The sequence below is a fragment of the Cupressus sempervirens genome, chromosome 5, assembly GCF_028749045.1.
Source record: "Cupressus sempervirens isolate cs-2001-9-10 chromosome 5, ASM2874904v1, whole genome shotgun sequence".
Lineage (NCBI taxonomy): Eukaryota > Viridiplantae > Streptophyta > Pinopsida > Cupressales > Cupressaceae > Cupressus > Cupressus sempervirens.
Genome location: NC_143122.1, coordinates 380578852 through 380585160, shown reverse-complemented (window position 1 = coordinate 380585160; position 6309 = coordinate 380578852). Strand labels below are relative to the sequence as shown.

At 33.8% G+C, this 6309-nt stretch overlaps 1 long non-coding RNA gene across 1 annotated transcript; it reads right to left on the bottom strand.

Annotated features, from left to right (window-relative positions):
* Positions 1-5682: 5682 nt before the first annotated feature.
* On the bottom strand, positions 5683-6079 carry LOC149556363 (uncharacterized). The gene is made up of 2 exons (XR_016364688.1): positions 6035-6079; positions 5683-5917 (listed from the first exon to the last, which is right to left on the bottom strand). It is a non-coding gene; the product is annotated as an uncharacterized LOC149556363 (long non-coding RNA).
* Between the last annotated feature and the right edge of the window lie 230 nt (positions 6080-6309).

The window sequence follows — 6309 nt, the reverse complement described above, 5'->3', positions numbered from 1 at the left end:
TAATATAATAATTTTCAAGTTTTTTTCCATATCTTATGTTGTTCTTTAGCACTTTGCAATGATGCAAGTTTGCATTTAACCTGTAGATCATCTGAGAGTCTGAATTTTTTTTCCTTCATCATGGTCAGACTATTATACCTATTGTGTGGAACTACTTAGGCATCTTCTACTGGTGATGTTTGTGGAAATGCTAGAAATACTAAAGAAACAAATTTCTTCTTTTTTTAATTGCTTTAAATGCATCAGTTTCTACTTTCTAGAGATTTCAAAACTTGTGTATTTAGATTAATTTTTGTATCAATGTATTAAAGATTTTTCCTTTACAAGACATCGCCAACTATGCTTAAAATTGTTACTCCACCATGGATTGTGATAATTAAAATAAACATTGCTTAATAAACTTGAGATCATCTACTAGTCTCAATGTTTTATAATTTTGCATTCAATCATCGAGAATATACAAATAAAAACTTTAAAACTCTAAATTATCAACAAATAAAATAAAATGGATGTCCAAAATAAAACTAACTAATATTTTTAAAACTACAAATAAAACAAAACTTACTAAATAATAATGAGAATAATAATTATAATAATAATAAAACATCAACATAACTCCTAACTACTTCCTAACTACTCCCTACATCCCTTAAGCTACATTAACATCACTTAATAATTACCATAATCAAATAAATTAATTAATACAAACTAATACAAACTATATTTATGATAAACTAATATGAGTTTTAACATCTAACAATCAAAACTAAATTTTACCAACACTATCTAACACAAATTATTCTAAGACAAACACTCTTAACGACTCTTAATTTCATCTAAACGTAATAAAATATCATATCCTTGTCGCCATCATGGGTAATTGTGGTTTGAGGTGGGAAGACAAGATTAAATGGAGTAGATGGAATAATGGAAGAGATGGGACAAATACAATTTGCTCGAGAATCTTTAATTTGTGTGTCTATCATGATATTATCGTCATGGGCATCACTTTACAGCGATACACATACTTGGTCTATAGTTAATTGAATCGTGCATGTTCTACCCACATGTGGGAAAGTCCAATAGGAAACAATAAGTCAGTGCCCACACCAATTCACTTGTTCTATGCACATGACTCTCTCTAAAAATCCTCAGGTGCATTAAATATAGATAGACAGTCACAAAGAAAGACTGGAAGATGGATATATAATCACTGAAACTGAAAATTCTATATTCTGGAAATCTTTACAATGGTAGTTCCAAACTGTGCATCACCATCGACGGTTTAGAAGATAGGGCCCCCACTGCCTACCTTTATAGAATCGCAGAAGGAATGATAGTTCCTCGCCTACCTCCCCCGCAGATCAGGACATTGTAGAGTAGGGGGCCGGAAGAATGCAATCAAACAGACCCATTACCTTCATCCTCCCACCCTGTTTGGGTCTATCTTTGATGGACATCTGTCAATATGCCGCCTATAAACAGATAATCATAAAATGTGACAAATAACTTGTTCTGCCGGCCTATAAGTTACATATGTTGCGTTGAATCTGATCTTTTAAAAAAAATTTGGACAGTTCTTATGTACCCTGTGTGTTGTACTAAAACAAATCAAGGCGCTGAGGAAGGTATGGGGGTTGGTGAAAGGACGACCACCACTCAACAAACTACTACCTATACTTTTCTTAGCACTTTAAAAGCGCCTGTCTTATACCCTTGCATGCTGTCCAAAAACAAATCAAGGCACTGATTCTTCATATGGTGGAGGTGACTTGCTGGAAACTCAGTCAAACAGGAGCTTCATTCACCAATCAAAATTGTAGGGGGAAGTTTCCATGGTTAACGTCCAAGTACGTAGGGCAGAGGTAATAAATGCCCAAAATCGCATGGCAGAGGTAATGAAGAAATTTTGAAAATAAGCGCCTCCATTGTTTACTTGGCTGGGCGCTCTGTCCAAGTACTATAACCACGTCCCAAAGTCATCTCATGCTGACAAAGGAGAAATGGAAAAAAAAATCAGAGATGGAGTGCAGTGAATGGAGGTGATATTGCATTAATATAATTAGCACATCAGACTAGATCCGCGTCAGGCCAAATCCGCATGGGGTAAAAGTCACCAGTTTCCATCATGTCGCCCCCTCCACGCCACGTACTGACCTCCAAAACAAAACTTCGTTTGATGCAGAAAATGGATGAAAATTTAATTGCATTGATTTTATTTTCTTTTAAACAAAACCTTTTGAGGATTCATCCTTGCTGCACATGCTTGCCATCCTTTCCTAGGCATGAGTGGTGAAAAAGTTTCAAAAGGTTGTGTGCTTGAAAGATGGTCAATTCCAACATTTATGTTTACATTTAACAAGGAAGACTTGCTTCCCCATTCCACATGGTGCCTAGATCTACTCTTCTACCCACATCTTACTATGACATGATGGAGTCTGGGATGATAGGAGGTTGATTTGATGGTCTGACTTGCTGACAACACCCTCATAACTTCGTTTGAGGTGATTGGGAGAAGGAACCTTTAGTTAACATAATAAAGATATAAATAGTTTAATTTGACTTTAAACAAGTCATGTCTTTCCTTCTGATTCGATAGAGTGGGGTGACATTGACTAAGGTCCTTAGTCTCATATGTCTGTGCCCACTTTTGGCAAGACAAGTTAAGTTGAAAAGAAAATTAGGTGTTTTGAATCTTTTTGAAAGGATAGGATAGGATCGTATCCCTTTTGCTGAATTTCATTTTATATTCTCATAATTAGCATTTTAAAAAACAAAAAATGATGTCTAAAGATATTTTAGAGAATCTTTTAGAATATGCTCTATTGTAACAAGGGAATTCTTCTTTTTTTTTCTTTTTTTTTCCCTTCCCATACAAAAAACAGAACTAATTTACTCTAAAAATGAACAATATTCTCAAGCTTCCCCCCTCATTCTTTTTTTTTTTTAAGCATCAAATTATCCAAAGTACTTAATTAGCCAAGGAGGTTTTTTTTTTTTTTTAAGTTGATTATAACCTAGAGTTTAAACGTCTTGTTAATACAATAAGATAGGATTATTTCTCCTTCGAATCAAATACGTAAATTTAAGAGGAGGTTTAGTCCATGCAGTTTTAAACTTCCATACTTTATATGAACCCATTATTGCCCAAGTGTTACGAACTCGGGCTCTGATACCAAAATGTCATGACCAAAACACCAACAAATTTTGTTTTAATATTTAAAAGTGATAATAGGATTAAATGTAAGAAACAAGTATTCACTCAATTCACTTAACTTCCTCACACACATGTATAATTATAAAAATTAAGCACAACTCAAATGCAAATTTTCTTAACATATTTTAAACTTAAAATTGCATAGCTAAGTATATATCAACATGTTATCTAATAAATCAAATTTATACGAATGTGATTACCAACCATAAAAATGTGCAGTAAGGTAACACCATCACATCTGATTTTTAAATTACATATGCAAAACTGAAAACAAAGCTATAAGACTCAATGCAAGCATATTTACTCAAACACCATTTTATTGGCAAACCTGATTCAAAGGCTCAGCCGGGAAAGAATCAGGAAGAAAACCCGGCTTCGTTGCCTATTACAACAAGGTTCAAAATACAATTTACAATAGGATCTCAATCCCAAATTTCAACAATTAAATCAAATTTTCTTCATGACCCTGTTCAAGGGATTTATAATGTTTTCTGCAACTCATTTCTAGAACCATGGAGGGAACAGAAGCTGATCAAGTGACCAAAAGCATGACCAAGAACAATTCAAACATGCGTATTCATACAAGGTTTTCACAATATGATTCACAATGAATCAACACTAGGGAAAGGTGGATTCTTCCAACCAGGAGAAGTCAAGCACAACACCAAACAAATGCCCAACCGGGACTATTTACCAAGAACTTCCGATCTTCGATTTTAACATACCATAATCATACAAGGTTTGTGCTGACAAGTAGGGGCCCATAACACCCTACCCTTTCTCCCTCTTCTCATCCTGAGAAGAGACTCTACACTGGTTGGAGTCCGACTAAACAGACCTTTCCCAAAATTGGTCACTTCTGCCCTATCCAAGGGTGAGTAATACCAAAACACCCATGCAAGAAAATCTCAAAATTTCAACATAAACATGAAAAGAAATCATCCCAAATAACATGGTTTTCAAATATTCCCAACATACCCACAAACATACAAACATTCAAACAACAACAAGGTAGCATAAGCATGAAACAAGAATGAAATCTGAACAAGGGAGATGATAATTCCTACCTTCGCAAAGAGGTAATGGCAATGAACAAGTTTGAGTAGAGTTTCCCCTTCCTTCCTTTCAATTTTCAAGAACTCCTCTCTAAATGTAGAGATTGGGTAACCATCCTCCACTAGTCCAAGAAAGGCCTCCAAATAAGCCTCCAACTCAACCACCCAAAAGGATCAATAACTACACCCACCCACCTACAAATCTAGAAGCTCCTAACTCAACCCACACCATGGTTAAACACTAAGTGGAGGTGAGGTGAGGTAACTCAAGATAGCCACTTGCAATTTTCGCACAAAGGTAAAATGAGACTTTTTGAGTGATCTCCAAAGTCAACAAAAGGGGCTTAGGGGTTGGAAAAGACCCCCAACCCATGCCCATACCCCTTGGGCATAATTATTTCATGTTTTAAACCCTTAGGATAGGTTTCAAACCAAACAAAAGCTAGGAAATAATTAGGACCAACTAACAACGCTAAAAAAGTAGATTAAGCACTAATCTGAATTAAGGATCACTAAATTTGATTAAGAACCAAATTAGCAAAAGATACTAACTTAATCCGACTTAGGTCCATGGGTTACACAACTAACCCTAACTAGCACGCTAAAGGGCACAAATAATTCACGAGTGTCAAGTGACACTATAAGAACACAGTTTATGAACATTAACCTTTACTGATCACATAAGGATACATACATACATACATCTCACGATTAGAATAATTTAATTAAGAACAACAAGGTTTCCAAAATTAACACATAGAGAACAGTTATGTTCCTCCGTCGATTTTCTCGGCTAAAATATCTGCACACTCATTGCACACATCAGTAGTCCCGAAAATCTCATGTACATATATACGTATCAGAAATTCACATAAATTGAAACATACATCAATCAGGGTTTCTTGCATCCTACTTATATCCTTAATCTTAAAGATTCCAAAATCAATGTGTTAATCCTACATTTTACTTAATTCATCAACATACATATACATAAGCATTAAATGACAGACATCAAATATCTGAAAATAACATCACACAACATGAAATAATATAGTATGTTCTAAGCATCAGGTAATGTTTCAACATCTCGAGTCGTGAGTATCAAAATGATAAAATAACAACTAAGGCTACGAAGGGTCGGGCTGAACTTAGAACATAATGCTTCAATTATTTAACTATTTAATTCATTTCTACTCACATTTAATCATTAGTAGATTAAATACAAGAATAATCATTGTTAGGCATGCATGTACCTAAACACCATAACATCACCAATAGTGAGTATTGAACTATCTTAATGCATAGAATCCAAATCACTGAGGTAACAAAATCGATAACATCAATATTAAGTGAAACACCTTGTATTATTGTTAGAAAAATTTTAATATTTAAATAGTCGAGCTAATGTAGTTTATTCTTGAATGACTTACTTATTTAAAACATGAATGTATTAGGATCTCAATTCTTATTAGGACATCTAAACCATAAAACATTATTTCATAACCATTCTAATCGCCTACAACAATTGTAACAAGGAAATTCATATTTAAAAAGTACATGTGAGGAGGGACCTTACACATGTTCATGGTTGGGTCATGTCTTTGCTAATTCTCCTTGATCTTCGCTTAGCTACTTCTGCTTTACACTAAATACAACAAGGAATATACCCAATAAATATAAAAACTAATGACTTAAAATTCGAATAAAAGTAGTTTGAAAATTGAGGGAAAAAATTTAAATGTATTAAAACAGAGAAATTTACCTCTTTTGGCCTAGCTTTATTTCCTTGTTTTTTGGGGGCTACTTCTATTTTACACTAAAGACAATAAAGAATATTCCATTAATATAAAAATCATGACTGAAAAACCCAATAAAATATAGATTTCAAATGAGAAAAAACTAATAAGAAAATAAATTTACCTCCCCCAACATAAGTTTATTACGAATTCTTGTAGATCTTCTTAGAGGCACTTCTACTTTGCACTGAACATAAAATAAATATATAAATAAAAACTAATAATTAAAAATCCAATAGAA